Genomic DNA, 16677 nt, shown 5'->3' with positions numbered 1-16677 from the left:
GGATAAGAGGTCTGATCGCGGGGGTCCTGCCGCTGGGGACCCCCCGCAATATAGCATGCGGCACCCACCTGTTTCTGCTTCGTAAGCCGCCACGCCCCCTCCCATAGACTTGCATTGAGGGGACGGGGCATGGTGTCACACGGGGGCAGAGTCGTGACGTCACGGACTTCCGTTCCGGTGGTCCGGACCCAGACCCTCCAGCGCTTCCGGAAACAGGTGGGTGCCGCATGCTATATTGCGGGGGTCCCCAGCAGTGGGACCCCCACGATCAGACATCTTATCCCCTATCCTTTGGATAGGGGATAAGATGTCTAGGGGTGGAGTACTCCTTTAACCCTTTTAGGTGTTTCACAGCATAGTGGAGGAGAAAAATAAAAATCTAAATTTTTTTTTTACACTAACATGTTCTTGTAGCCCCCCTTTTTTTTTTTTTTTTTTCTCATTTTTAAAAGTTGTATAAGGAGAGAATTTTTTTTTTAACCCAATTTCTCTCGAGTATGGAAATACCTTCTATGTTGACATAAAGTCCTCTGCGGGCTCACAACATGGCTCAAGAGGGAAAGTGCAACTGTGGGATTTTGGAGAACAAATTTTGCTGTCATGGTTTTTGGGGGGCATGTTCCATTTAGGAAGCCCCCATGGTGCCAGAACAGCAAAAGAAAACCAACATGGCATGCTATTTGGAAAACTACACCCCTCAAGGAACGTAACAAGGGGTAAAGTGTGATGTGAAAATGAAAAATCAGATTTTTAACATGAAAATGCTGGTGTATCCTCAAATTTTTCATTTTCACATGGGGTAATATGGGAAAAAGACCCCCCAAAGTTGAGTTCCAATTTTTCCCGAGTAAGGAAATACCTCATATGTGGATGTAAAGTGATCTGCTGGCGCACTACAAGTGTCGGAACAGAAGGAGCGTCATTGGGCATGTGGAGAGAGTATTTTGCTGAAATGTTTTTTGGGGGCATGTCGCATTTAGGAATTCCACCCCCATGGTGCCAGAACAGCAGGTGATTGACATACTTTTGTTAAAGTGTTTTTTTTATTTACTAAATTGCTGGTGTTACCCCAAATTTTTCATTTTCACAAGGGGTAATAGGAAAAAATGCCCCCAATAATTTGTAACTCCACTTCTCTCGAGTAAGGAAATACCTCAAATGTGGATGTTAAGTGCTCTGTGGGTGCACTAGAGGGCTCAGAAGGGAAGGAGGGACATTAGGCTTCTGGGGAGGGAATTTTGCTGAAATGGTTTTTGGGGGGAATGTGTCATTTAGGAAGCCCCCATGGTGCCAGGACAGGGGGGAAAAAAAAAAAAATCTCACATGGCATACTATTTGGGAAACTACACCCCTCAAGAAACTTAACAAGAGGTATAGTGAGCCTTAACACCTGAGTTGTTACCCCAAATTTTTCATTCACAAGGGGTAACTGGAGAAAGCCCCCACATTTTTTTTTTTTACATTTCTTCTGAGTATGGAAATACCCCTTATGTGGATGTAAAGTGCTCTTCGGGCGCACTACAGGGCTCAGAAGAGAGTGCCATTGAGCTTTTGGTAAAATATAAGAAAAAGTGGTACCAATAAAAACTACAGATCACGGCGCAAAAAATGAGCCCTCATACCACCCCGTATATGGAAAAATATGAGTTTATAGGTGGTCAAAATAGGGCAATTTCAAACATGCTAAATTTTTTTAAATAGTTTGAGATTTTTTTTTTAAGCAGTACAATTATTTAAAAAAAAAAAAAGCATATAACATGGGTATCATTTTAATTGTATTGACCCAGAGAATAAAGAAAACATGTCATTTTTACTGTAAAGTGTACAGCGCGAAAACAAAACCTTCCAAAATTTGCTAAGTTGCATTTTTCTTTTCAATTTCCCCACATAAATAATAATTTTTTGTTGTGCCGTACATTTTATGGTAAAATGAGTGATGTCATTACAAAGTAAAATTGGCGACGCAAAAGACAAGCCCTCATATGGGTCTGTGGATGAAAATGAGTTTTTAGAAGGAAAGGAGTAAAAAAAACAAAAATGCTAAAATAAAATTGGCCTGGTCCTTAAAGGGGATGTGCGCTGCCCTGCCTTTCGGAGCTCCGCTCGCAGCGTCCGGAAGTTCATTACTCCGAACGCTGTGTGCGGGCTTCCATGTTGGCGCCCGGCCCCTCGTGACGTCACGCCCGCCCCCTCAACGAAAGTCTATTGGAAGGGGGCGCGACCGCTGTCACGACACGCACCCTTCCCATAGACTTTGGTTGAGGGGCCGGGTGTGACGTCACGAGGGGGCGGCCGCGAACACGGAAGCCCGCACACAGCGTTTGGAGTAATGAACTTCCGGACGCTGCAAGCGGAGCTCCGAAAGGCAGGGCAGCGCACAACCCCTTTATGGATATGCCCTCGTGTCCTGGTACTTAAGGACGGAGGTCGTACCACACTGGGCGGGGACCGGACCAGGGTTACTGCTGATATCATTCAGCAGGCATCCCATGCCAATGCCCAGGGGGGTCCTGAGATACCCCCCCCCCATGTCGGCGATCGCTGCAAATCACCGGTGAATTCACACCGGCGATTTGCGGCTATTCCGGGTCCTACATGTCTACGTTGACCCTGAAAAAAAGGGGGATCGGGGTTGTCCTAGACACCCACGATCCCCCTGAAGGGATAGGAGTGAGGTGGCAGGGGTGCCACCCCTCCTATCCCTGCTATTGGTCATCTAGAAGCGATGACCAATAGCAGATCGGGGGCGGGGGGGTTAAGTTTCTGCTTCCCCGTTCTGCCCACCCACAATTGGCGGGGCAGAATGGGGAAACCGAAGGGGACCGGCGCCGAAGATCCACTTACCCATTGGCGGCGGGCATCGGTGGCAGAAGGGGACGGCGATACGGCTCCCTGGATCCTATGGAAGCCGGTGAGTTGCCTATCAACATCTGGAGGGCTACAGTTTGAGACCACTATATAGTGGTCTCTAAACTGTAGCCCTCCAGATGTTGCAAAACAACTCCCAGCATGCCCAGACAGCTGTTTGCTGTCTGGGCATGCTGGCATTTGTAGTTTTGCAACATCTGGAGGGCCACAGTTTGGAGATCACTGTGTAGTGGTTTCTAAACCATGGCCCTTCAAATCTTGCAAAACTACAACTCCCAGCATGCCCAAACAGCTGTCTCAGCATGCTGGGAGTTGTAGTTGCGTACCTCCAGCTGTTGCATAACTACATCTCACAGCATGCCCATCGGAAATCAGTTGAGTTGTAGTTTTGCAACAGCTGGAGGTACAGTGTACCTCCAGCTGTTGCAAAACTACAACTCCCAGCAAGCACGGTTTGTCAGTGCATGCTGGAAGTTGTAGTTTTGAAACAGCTGGAGGTTTTCCACCACAGCGCAAACTCCTAGTGGGAAACTCACCGTAAACCGCCGCCAGTGCGAATGTACCCTAAAAACACTACACTACTCTAACACATAATAAAGGGCAAAACACTACATATGCACCCCCCTTACACTGCCCCCCCCCCCCCAATAAAAATGAAAACGTATCGTACGACAGGGTTTCCAAAATGGAGCCTCCAGCTGTTGCAAAACAGCTCCCAGCATTTCCAGACAGCCACTGACTGTCCAGGCATGCTGGGAGGTTTAGCAACAGCTGGAGGCACCCTGTTTGGGAATCACTGGCGTAGAATACCCCTATGTCCACCCCTAATTTAGTCCTCAAATGCGCGTGGCGCTCTCTCATTTTGGAGCCCTGTCGTATTTCAAGGAAACAGTTTAGGGCCACATATGGGAAATTTCCGTACTCGGGAGAAATTACACTACAAATTTTGGGGGTCTTTTTCTCCTTTTACCCTTTATAAAAAGGAAAAGTTGGGGTCTACACCAGCCTGTTAGTGTAAAAAAATAAACAATTTACATATACATGCTGGTGTTGCCCCATACTTTTTATTTTCACAAGAGGTAAAAGGGAAAAAAAATCCCCAAAATTTGTAACGCAATTTCTCCTGAGTACGGAAATACCCCATATGTGGGCGTAAAATGCTCTGCGGGCGCACAACAAGGCTCAGGAGTGAGAGCGCACTATGTACATTTGAGGCCTAAATTGGTGATTTGCACAGGGGTGGCCGATTTTACAGCGGTTCTGACATAAACACAAAAAATAAATACCCACATGTGACCCCATTTTGGAAACTACACCCCTCACGGAACGTAACAAGGGGTATAGTGTGTCTTAACACCCCACAGGTGTTTGATGAATTTTCGTTAAAGTTGAATGGGATAATAAAGAAGAAAATTTTTTTTTTTCACTAAAATGCTGGTGTTACCCTAAATTTTTCATTTTCACAAGGGAAAATAGGAAAAAACTAAACAAAATTTGTAACCCCATTTCTTCTGAGTAACAACATACCCCATATGTGGATGTAAAGTGCTCTGCGGGTGAACTATAATGCTCAGAAGAGAAGGAGCGCCATTGGGATTTTGGAGAGAAAATTTGTCCGGAATTCAAGGCTACGTGTGTTTACAAAGCCCCCATAGTGCAAAAACAATGGACCCCCCCCACATGTGACCCCATTTTAGAAACTAAATGTAATTTTTCATTTGCACAGCCCACTGTTCCAAAGATCTGTCAAATGCCAGTGGGGTGTAAATGCTCATTGCACCACTTATTAAATTCTGTGAGGTGTTTAGTTTCCAATATGGGGGGGGGGGCGTGTTCTGGCACCACGGGGGGGGGGGGGGGGGGGATTTGTAAACACACATGGCCCCTGACTTCCATTCCAAACAAATTCTGTCTCCAAAAGCACAATGGCGGTCCTTCTCTTCTGAGCATTGTAGTGCGCCACCAGTGTACTTGACGTCCACACATGGGGTATTTCCATACTCAGAAGAAATGGTTACACATTTTGGGGGGCATTTTCTATTACCCCTTGTAAAAATGTCAAATTTGGGGAAAAACCAGCATTTTGGTGAAAAAGATTTTTTTTTTTTTTTCATTTACACATCCGACTTTAACAAAAATTCGTCAAACACCTGTGGTGTGTTAAGGCTCACTGGACCCCTTGTTACGTTCCTTGAGGGGTGAAGTTTACAAGATAGTATGCCATGTGTTTTTTTTTTTCGCTGTTTTATTTCACCATAGGGGCTTCCTAAATGCGACATGCCCCTCAAAAACCATTTCAGAAAAACTCACTCTCCAAAATCCCATTGTTGCTCCTTCCCTTCTGAGCCCTCTACTGCGCCCGCCGAACACTTGACATACACATCTGAGGTATTTCCTTACTTGAGAGAAATTGGGTTTCAAATTTTGGGGGACTTTTTCTCCTATTACCCCTTGTAAAAATTCAAAAACTGGGTCTACAAGAACATGCGAGTGTAAAAAATGAAGATTTTGAATTTTCTCCTTCACTTTGCTGCTATTCCTGTGAAACACCTAAAGGGTTAAACTTTCGGAATGTAATTTTGAATACTTAGAGGGGTGCAATTTTTATAATGGGGTCATTTATGGGGTATTTCTAATATGAAGGCCCTTCAAATCCACTTCAAAACTGAATTGAAAATTTAGTGAAAAATTTGAAAATTGCTGCTGAACTTTGAAGCCCTCTGATGTCTTCCAAAAGTAAAAACATGTCAACTTTACTTTATGTTGGAATCATAGACATATTGTATATGTGAATCAATAATATATTATTTATTTGGAATGTCTATTTTCCTTACAAGCAGAGAGCTTCAACGTTTGAAAAATTCAAAATTTTCTATTTTTTTAAGAAATGATGCAAGTATCAACAAAAAACTACCACTAACATAAATTAGAATATGTCATGAAAAAACTATCTCGCTGCAGTTCATTGATTTAAAGCGCCTGCTTTAAATCATTGATCTGCAGCGGCTTCTGCGGTGCCTGGGGGGGGGAATAGCCGATAACTTATACCGATATTCCAGTATAAGTTATCGGCCTCAAAGTTCACATATTATCGGTATCGGCCCTAAAAAATCAATATCTGTCGATCCCTAATAGGAATGTATAATGCAGTCAGTTTGGGTCATTACACCTGGGGTCGAGCCAAGCCTTGTGTCTTTATTACAACTGTTTGAAGTGGCTTTAAAGGGATATAAGCATTTTTGATACAGTCAGGTCCATAAATATTGGGACATCGGCACAATTCTAACATTTTTGGCTCTATACACCACCACAATGGATTTGAAATGAAGCAAACAAGAGGTGCTTTAACTCCAGATTGTCAGCTTTAATTTGAGGGTATTTACATCCAAATCAAGTGAACGGTGTAGGAATTACAACAGTTTGCATATGTGCCTCCCACTTGCTAAGAGACCAATAGTAATGGGACAGAATAATAATCATAGGGCTGGGCGGTTGACCAAATGTGTTTATCACTATATTTTTGTAACTTTTGGCAGTTCCACGGTATAGAATTGTATTTTCACTTTTTATATACTTGGTTGCAAATCCTTTGCAGTCAATTACAGCCTGAAGTCTGGAACGCAGAGACATCACCAGACATTGCTGGTTTTCATCCTCTGCCAGGACCCTCTACAGTTCCTGCTTGTTCTTGGGGCATTTTCCCTTCAGTTTTGTCTTCAAAAAGTGAAATGAATGTTCAATCGGATTCCGATCAATGACTTGGCCATTGCATAACATTCCACTTCTTTCCCTTAACCTCTTAAGGACCCATGACGTACCAGTAAGTCATGAGTACGCTCCCGATACATAACGCGGGGCCACGGTTTGGCCTCGTGTCATAGCGGGTCGGGCTGGCCTCTAACACTGCCGGGACCCGTGGCTGATCGCAGTGCGGCGCGCTATTAACCCTTTAGACGCGGCGTTAAAAGTTGAATTCCGCGTCTAAAATTAAACTAAATCACAGCCGGTTAGCTCAGGGAGCTGTTCGGGATCGCGAACAGCTTACAAGACAGCCGGAGGATCCCTACCTGCCTCCATGCTGTCCAATCGCCGAATGACTGCTCAGTGCCTGAGATCCAGGCATGAACAGTCAAGCGGCAGAATCATCGATCAGTGGTTTCCTATGAGAAACCAGTGATCAATGTAAAAGATCAGTGTGTGCAGTGTTATAGCCCCATATGGGAGCTATAACATTGCGAAAAATAGTGAATAAAGATCATTTAACCCCTCCCCTAATAGGTTTGTATCACCCCCCTTTTCCCATAAAAAAATAAAAATAAAAAGTGTAAATAAACATATGTGGTATCGCCGCGTGCAGAAATGTCTGAATTATAAAAATATCATTAATTAAACTGCACGGTCAATGGCGTACATGCCAAAAAATTCCAAAGTCCAAAATAGCGTATTTTTGGTCATTTTATATCATGAATAAAAAGCGATCAATAAGTCCTAACAATGCAAAAATGTTTCCGCTAAAAACTTCAGATCACGGCGCAAAAAATAAGCCCTCATACCGCCCCATACGCGGAAAAATAAAAGTTTATAGGGGTCAGAAGTTGACAATTTTAAACATATAAATTTTCCTGCATGTAGTTATGATTTTTTCCAGAAGTACGACAAAATCATACCTATATAAGTAGGGTATCATTTTAATCGTATAGGAATCAGGGTAGAAAAAACAGACATGGCCGCACATCCACAATTTTGTATTTTGATCGAATTGCTTCTCGGCATAGTTTCAAAAACTAACAGGTTGTTAGTATACATTTTGATCAAAAGGTACAAGCCCACTCGCCATGTCAAGGCCACCTATTAAGAGTAGGTCCCTAACATAAAATGGCGTAGCACTAGGCGGCGTCAATCACCGCCGCGACCCCTGTGCCCACAGGAGGAACGACCCACTGGCAGAGCGGCCCCAATGCCACTCATACCAGTCTCTGGGCCGTACCCCCTCACAGACACGGCGCCTCGACAGCAACGGACGCCGCACAGCACCACACCAGTGTGAACAAGGTGTAAAAGCTCACTTACCATGTACTCCCAGTCAGACTGGGAGGCTGCTAGAAAATGAAAGGGCCTTGTGTAGCTACCTGCTACTTATATAAGGTTGGGCTGAGGGGGTGGGGAGGAGTTCAGGCCAAGTGGGGGGGAAAAAAAAAGAGGGGATAGAATGCACAATGTGAATCAGTGTAGAAAAACAGACATGGTGCACATCCACAATTTTGTATTTTGATCTAATTGCTTCTCAGCATAATAGGTGGCCTTGACGTGGCGAATGGGCTTGTACCTTTTGATCAAAATGTATACTAACAACCTGTTAGTTTTTGAAATTATGCTGAGAAGCAATTAGATCAAAATACAAAATTGTGGATGTGCGGCCATGTCTGTTTTTTTCTACCCGGATTCTCATTTTAATCGTATGGACCTACACAATAAAGAGAAGGTGTAATTTCTACCGAAAAATGGACTGTGTAGAAACGGAAGCCCCCAAAAGTTACAAAATGGTGTTTTTTTTTTGTTTTTTTTCAATTTTGTCTCACAATGATGTGTTTTTTTTTCTGTTTCACCGTAGTTTTTTGGGTAAAATGACTGATGTCACTGCAAAGTAGAATTGGTGGCGCAAAAAATAAGCCATCATATGGATTTTTAGGTGCAAAATTGAAAGAGTTATGATTTTTTAAAGGTAAGGAGGAAAAAATGAAAATGCAGAAACTGAAAAACACTGGGTCCTTAAGGGGTTAAACTCTTTGGTTGCTTTTGCAGTATGCTTTGGGTCATTGTCCATCTGCACTGTGAAGCGCTGTCCAATGAGTTCTGAAGCATTTTGCCGAATGAGTAGATAATATTGCCATAAACACTTCAGAATTCATCCTGCTGCTTTTGTCAGCAGTCACATCATTAATAAATACAAGAGAAGCAGTTCGATTGGCAGCCATACATGCCCACTATGCCATGACACTACCACCACCATGCTTCACTGATGAGGTGTATGCTTAGGATCATGTTCCTTTCCTTCTCCATACTCTTCTCTTCCCATCACTCTGGTACAGGTTGATCTTGGTCTCATCTGTCCATAGGATGTTTTCCCAGAACTGTGAAGGCTTTTTTAGATGTCGTTTGGCAAACTCTAATCTGGCCTTCCTGTTTTTGAGGCTCACCAATGGTTTCCATCTTGTGGTGAACCCTCTGTATTCCCTTCGGGTGAAGTCTTCTCTTGATTGTTGACTTTGACTCACATACACCTACCTCCTGGAGAGTGTTCTTCATCTGACCAACTGTTGTGAAGGGAGTTTTCTTCAACAGGGAAAGATTTCTTCGCTCATCCACCACAGTTGTTTTCCTTGGTCTTACGGGTCTTTTGGTGTTGCTGAGCTCACCGGTGCGTTCCTTCTTTTTAAGAATGTTCCAAACAGTTGTTTTGGCCACGCCTAATGTTTCGGCTCTCAGCCTAATGATGGCTTGCTTCACTGATAGTGACAGCTCTTTGGATCTCATCTTGAGTTGACAGCAACAGATTCCAAATTCTAATAGCACTCTTGAAATGAACTCTGGACCTTTTTATTTGCTCATTGTAATTAGGATAATAAGGGAATAACACACACCTGACATGGAACAGCTGAGAAGCCAATTGTCCCATCTCTTTTGGTCCCTTAGCAAGTGGGAGGCACATATGCAAACTGTTGTAATTCTTAAATTGTTCACCTGATTTGCATGTAAATACCCTCAAATTAAAGCTGACAATCTGGAGTTAATGCACCTCTTGTTCATTTCATTTCAAATCCATTGTGGTGGTGTATAGAGCCAAAAATCTTAATTCTGTTGATGGCCCAAAATTTATGGACCTGACTGTATGTGTGGGTGTATATATGTATATGTGTGTGTGTGTGTGTGTGTATGTATGTATAATTTCTATAAAAAAAACTACGGAACCCCAGACATCAGGTGCACAGAGCGACCTTCGCTCCGTGCCAGATGACTGGCGATGTGGGGTGGAGGCTTGTGATATCACGGTCACACCCTGCTCATGATGCCCCCTCAATACAAGTCTATGGGAGCATCACTCCCCCTCCCGTAGACTTGCGTTGAGGGGGCGCGCCAATGACATCACTAGCCTCCAGCGCTGCACCCGACGCTCTAAACTAATGCCGGGTGCAGCTTTGGATAGGGGATAAGATGCCTAGGGGCGGAGTACCCTTTTAACCTTGGTCAGTGAATGGCAGATCGTCAGGTAGACTTATTGAGCCACAGCACCAGGAAGAAGACTGCATCGGAGGATGGGAACAGGGTACCGAAGGCACAGAGGGAGCTTTGTGAAGGGAAGTTCAGGATTAAAGGGGTATTCCAGGCCAAAACCTTTTTTTTTTTATATATCAACTGGCTCTGGAAAGTTAAACAGATTTGTAAATTACTTCTATAACAAAAATCTTAATCCTTCCAATAGTTATTAGCTTCTGAAGTTGAGTTGTTGTTTTCTGTCTAACTGCTCTCTGATGACTCACGTCCAGGGAGCTGTGCAGTTCCTATGGGGGTATTCTCCCATCAATATATACGAAAAAGTTCACACTTGCAACATATTGAAGTTTTCAAATGCTGATTTATAGTAGAAAAAATTCATTCATGGTAAATCCATCAATCTTACATTGAACAATAGTTGCATGAAAACAAATTATTTCACCCAGTGTGCAGTATTACGACGCGCTTGACACTCCTCTTTAGCAGACAAATTTTCACCCTTCCACGGGCATGCTGCAACCAAGGACCTTCCTCTCACGAAGCGGTAAGCAGAGCCGGACACTTCTGACGTTTCGGAGGTCACGCCTCCTTTCTTAAGTATGGAGAGTGCAAGTGTGAACTTTTTCGTATATATTGGTCTTAATATGGACTGAGCCTCCATTATCATCACACTGACCCAGGTGCACTAAGAAGGTATTTATCTATTTTTATTGATATTTTCCCATCATGCACAGCTCCCGGGACGTGACATCATCATTGAGCAGTTAGACAGAAAACTTCAGAAGCTAATAACTATTGGAAGGATTAAGATTTTTTAATAGAAGTAATTTACAAATCTGTTTAACTTTCCGGAGCCAGTTGAGATATATATATATATATATATATATATATATATATATATATATATATATATATATATATATATATATATATATATATATATATATATATATATACATATACATATACATATACATATACATATACATATACATATATAGTTTTGCCTGGAATACCCCTTAACGACGCAGGACGTATATTTACATCCTGCGCCGGCTCCCGCAATATGAAGCGGGATCGCGCCGCAATCCTGCATCATATCGCGTTGGTCCTGGCGCTCATCAACGGCCGGGACCCGCGGCTAATACCACACATCGCCGATCGCGGCGATGTGCGGTATTAACCCTTTAGAAGCGGCGGTCAAAGCTGACCGCCGCTTCTAAAGTGAAACTGAAAGTGACCCGGCTGCTCAGTCAGGCTGTTCGGGACCGCCGCGGTGAAATCGCGGCGTCCCGAACAGCTGACCAGACACCGGGAGGGCCCTTACCTGCCTCCTCGGTGTCCGATCGGCGAATGACTGCTCCGTGCCTGAGATCCAGGCAGGAGCAGTCAAGCGCCGATAATGCTGATCACAGGCGTGTTAATACACGCCAGTGATCAGCAGAGGAGATCAGTGTGTGCAGTGTTATAGGTCCCTATGGGACCTATAACACTGCAAAAAAAATGTAAATAAAAAAGTGTTAATAAAGGTCATTTAACCCCTTCCCTAATAAAAGTTTGAATCACCCCCCTTTTCCCATAAACAAAATAAAACAGTGTAAAAAAAATAAACATGTGGTATCGCCGCGTGCGTAAATGTCCGAACTATAAAAATATATCATTAATTAAGCCGCACGGTCAATGGCGTACGCGCAAAAAAATTCCAAAGTCCAAAAAAGAGTATTTTGGTCACTTTTTATACCATTAAAAAAATGAATAAAAAGTGATCAAAAAGTCCGATCAAAACAAAAATCATTCCGATAAAGATCACGGCGCAAAAAATGAGCCCTCATACTGCCCTGTACATGGAAAAATAAAAAAGTTATAGGGGTCAGAGGATGACATTTTTAAACGTATACATTTTCCTGCATGTAGTTATGATTTTTTTCCAGAAGTGCGACAAAATTAAACCTATATAAGTAGGGTATCATTTTAACCGTATGGACCTCCAGAATAATAAGGGGTAATTTTTACCGAAATATGCACTGCGTAGAAACGGAAGCCCCCAAAATTTACAAAATGGCGTTTTTTTTTCGATTTTGTTGCACAATGATTTTTTTTTTCCGTTTCGCCGTGCATTTTTGGGTAAAATGACTAATGTCACTGCAAAGTAGAATTGGCGACGCAAAAAATAAGCCATAATATGGATTTTTAGGTGGAAAATTGAAAGGGTTATGATTTTTAAAAGGTAAGGAGGAAAAAACGAAAGTGGAAAAACCCTGAGTCCTTAAGGGGTTAATATATATATATATATATATATATATATATATATATATATATATATATATATACATATATACACATACATATATATATATATATATGTGTATGTGTATATATGTATGTGTATGTGTATATATGTATGTGTATGTGTATATATGTATGTGTATATATATGTGTGTGTATATGTATGTGTATATATATGTGTATGTGTGTATATATGTATGTATGTGTGTGTATATATATATATATATATATATATATATATATATATATATATGTATGTATGTATGTATGTATATATATGTATGTGTGTGTGTGTATATGTATATATATATATATATATATATATATATATATATATATATATTACATAATTTTTTTTTTTTTTTTTTTTTTAAATAAAGTTCTATCTAGGATAACCCTTTAACATCTATGGGAGTGATGTAAAACTGCCCATTAGACTGTCTTCATAATCCTCACCAGAGACCTTAGTAATAGAAATAGGTTCAGGTCCCAGACGTGGCCTATGAGATGGAAATATCATTTTTAATAGGTGATTTACTGTTTACTTAGGTTCTACCAGCTATTCCATCAAAACCATAAGACTGTCAGATTTCCATACAGATCATCTGACTTACAAACAGAAGCAAAATGTCCAGCGCGAGTATCAAGGAACAGGATGTTTTATTCCAATGAAAGCCAAAAAGACCAGGAGAACATTTCCTTTTCTTTTTCCGGGCTTTACTTGTCACCCCCGCGTCACGAAAGAGGAGGAGGACCCAATTCAGCCGCGGCCGGATTACTGGTCGTTGCTTGAGGGGCCACCTATATAAGGTTTGTACTCGCTGTATGCTAGTGTATGACTAAGGTCCAGTTTTAGGACCGAAACGCGTCACCTTGTCATGTTCTCCTGGTCTTTTTGGCTTTCATTGGAATAAAACATCCTGTTCCTTGATACTCGCGCTGGGCATTTTGCTTCTGTTTGTTGGTTCCAGTCGGTGTTGCCCACGCCGGTCCTGGCGCGTTGGGCTGAGGGAGTGAGCTGGACTACATACATCTTTGCTTGCAGACCATCTGACTTGTAATGTGGTCTGAGCATTTGGTTTCTCTTCTTTGTATAAAGCGGATGTTGCAATGAGATGGCAGATATTTCCTTTTTATATCTATAGATGTGGCAGCTATACATTAAAGCTGTGTAAACAAAAAAAGAGGATTGCAGCAGCACACATTGGTCAAAAAATTGATGCTCTTAGCGCACTTTTTGATCAAAACGTGTCCCCCATCCACCACGGGGAGGTGGCCTCATTTAGGATGGGACCCTAGCACAAATTCTGAGCCTAACGCTCAACTATCCACTCACCTCTGCTGGGCATATAGCCTCTGACTGGGTGACATGCTGGATCCATTTAAAACTCCACCTGTGAGAAAGGGGGAGGGGTGCACAGCTAAACAGGGTGCCATTTCCCCCTGAATTGTACATACAAGAAAAAAGAAAGATAGCCAGCACAACAGCCTAATACACGGGTGCACACTGCCATGGCAGATACAGAGTATACAAAAAAAGAGGATTGCAGCAGCACACATTGGTCAAAAAATTGAGGCTCTTAGCGCACTTTTTGATCAAAACGTTAAAGCTTTATAGGTGTCACTCTGACTGGCTTTTCTTAGTATTCAAAAGTTCATTTGGGGAAAAAGACTTGGGTTATTTAAATCTAAAGAAGTTTTATTTTCTAGCCTTGAATGTATGACTGAGGTGTATTGTATGTTTGTTTTAAACTTTTTGAAAATTCAATAAAAAGATAGGTGTAAAATGGTGTTATGTGTTTTTGTTGGTGGGGGCCTGAGCAATGATGGAAGAATACTGCAGCCAGCCTAAACAATGCCAATATTACTGTGCACATCAGTCATAAACACTTATTGGCAAAAATATAAAATAAATAATGCACCCACATAAAAATGTTTGGTGCAAAACTTTCAGTTGTCGCTCTTTTGGCGATAGAATGTCCACCGCTGAAATTCTGTAATGTGCAATGTGCAGTGGAATCCTATTACCAGCAATGGGATTCTGCTGCATCCGAGATACCTAAACAGAATTCCAGATGGAAATTCCATAGTGTAAACCTAGCTTTATGGGTGTGTTTTGATTACTCTCTCCACAAGAGGGCGTTAAACTGCTTCCCCAACTTTACTGTATAAAGGCTTGCAGAGGATACTTTTGGGTAGTGTACTTCTTGGTAAAAGATAGTTGACTGCTAGACATTCTTTTATGGTGCACTTGAAGACATTTTGCTCAGTTGGCAGATTTTGAGTGGGCACATCCTTGCAGTGAGAGAAGCAGAATGTTATCTAGCAGTGGTTATGTAAGAGTATTCACACATGGGGCAAACAGGCCAAGGATGGTCCAAACAAACCACCAGTAAGGAGAATTGTTTGATTTGCCAACAAGCACAAATAGGTCTCACAGTTTTCATATCCACCATCCAAACACAGGTAGAACCTTTTATTACACATCCCTGTCTCTACTGGGATTATTTCCAGGCACTTAGCAGAAAGATGTTTGGTGTCACTGCGTCCATTAAAGGGATATTCTAGGTAAAAAACATCTTATCACCTATCCAAAGGATAGGGGATAAGATATTTGATCGCGGGGGGCCACTGCTGGGACCCCCGCAATCTCCCTGCAGTACCTGCATTCTATGTGGGGCTGCGTCTCCAGTTTCAGAAACTTCCAGGACTGGGGATGTGACTCCATACCCCCTCCATTCAGGTCTATGGGAGGGGGCATGATGGCTGTCACGCCCCCTCTCATAGTCATGATTGGAGGAGGCGTGGTGTGACGTCACATCTCCAGTCCTTTGGATAGGGGATAAAATGTTTTTGCCCGGAATACCCTTTTAAGTGTTCTGTCATTGACAGCCAGGCACTGTCAACTTTGCTTGCTCTGGAGACATGTACAAGTATTTGAGTATGAGGTATTGTGGTGAACACTTCAATCCTGCCTTTTGCTGTGGAGGGACACAATGGCCCTCATTTACTCTTCTAAACCCGACTTGTTTTGTCGGGTTTTTTTGGTGCATCTTTGTCTGCACCATGTCGCAGACATCGTGCGCCAGTTTGCGACACCATGCAACATTTTTTCCCGACGGACCCGATGTGGATTCTCCCAAACCCGAAAAAGGGGCATAACCCGACATTTCTGAGCTTTCCCACGTATTTATAAAGGTTTCCAACCCAAATTTGTTGAATTGTTGTGGATTTTTTCCCGACAACTCAGAGGAATTGGAAACCAAAACCAACAAAACCCACGTGCGACAAACATAATGCGACATAATAATAAATACCAGGGGAAAAAAGCAGTCGGGTAAGAAAGCAACATAGACTTACAACCCGATTTTCTAAGTAAATGAGGGCCATTGCCCACAATGCTGCTGTGATGATCTGTGGAGCCATTTCAGAAGTGATGCAAGGGACACTAACAGCTAAGCGGTATGTGCAGGACATCTTAAGGCTTTCAGAAAAGGTTTCCCAGTAATGTCTCCGCCAGATTGTAACACTTTCTTGGCCTGCTCGGTCACCAGCTTTGGTAACTCACAAGTGTGCAGGACCTACAGGCCCAGCTTATTATAGAGCTGATGCACCGCAGCATGCCATATGGCTCCTGTATGCCTCCGTGCCCAACCGTATCTCATATTGTATCCAGGCTGGAGGCGGCCCAGCAGGGTACTAGAGCCTCCTTTCAGTTGTATGTTTTTTCCGCAATAAACTTATACTTTTGCTCTAATCACTTACACATATCAGTCCATTCATATGTTCCTTTACTTTGATTTTAACTTCTTCTTGATATGCTTGTTCTTGTAAATGAGTGTAGTCAGTATAGAGTATATTATTAGACTATGGCAAAATAGCTTTAGGGTCTACAGTGGTCCCTCAACATACCATGGTAATCCGTTCCAAATGGACCATCGTTTGTTGAAATCATCGTATGTTGAGGGATCCGTGCAATGTAAAGTATAGGACAGTGGTCTACAACCTGCGGACCTCCAGATGTTGCAAAACTACAACACCCAGCATGCCCGGACAGCCAACGGCTGTCCGGGCATGCTGGGAGTTGTAGTTTTGCAACATCTGGAGGTCCGCAGGTTGAAGACCACTGGTATTGGAGGTTATACTCACTTGTCCCCGCCACTCCGGACCGTCACCGCTGCCCTGGATGTTGCCGTCCATCGCTGCCGCCGCGTCCCCGGGGTGTCCCCGACGCTCCGGCAAGGCCTCTGC

The 16677-nt window shown here is 42.7% G+C and overlaps 1 protein-coding gene across 3 annotated transcripts in view; it reads left to right on the top strand.

Annotated features, from left to right (window-relative positions):
- Window positions 1-16677, top strand: part of LOC130368487 (CDC42 small effector protein 2-B) — a 32108-nt gene that overhangs the window by 1033 nt on the left and 14398 nt on the right. The gene's annotated exons all lie outside the window — the stretch shown is intronic.

Source organism: Hyla sarda, chromosome 4, assembly GCF_029499605.1.
Source record: "Hyla sarda isolate aHylSar1 chromosome 4, aHylSar1.hap1, whole genome shotgun sequence".
Taxonomy (NCBI): domain Eukaryota; kingdom Metazoa; phylum Chordata; class Amphibia; order Anura; family Hylidae; genus Hyla; species Hyla sarda.
The sequence above is the reverse complement of the archived record's forward strand: the minus strand, read 5'-3'. Positions and strand labels throughout refer to the sequence as shown.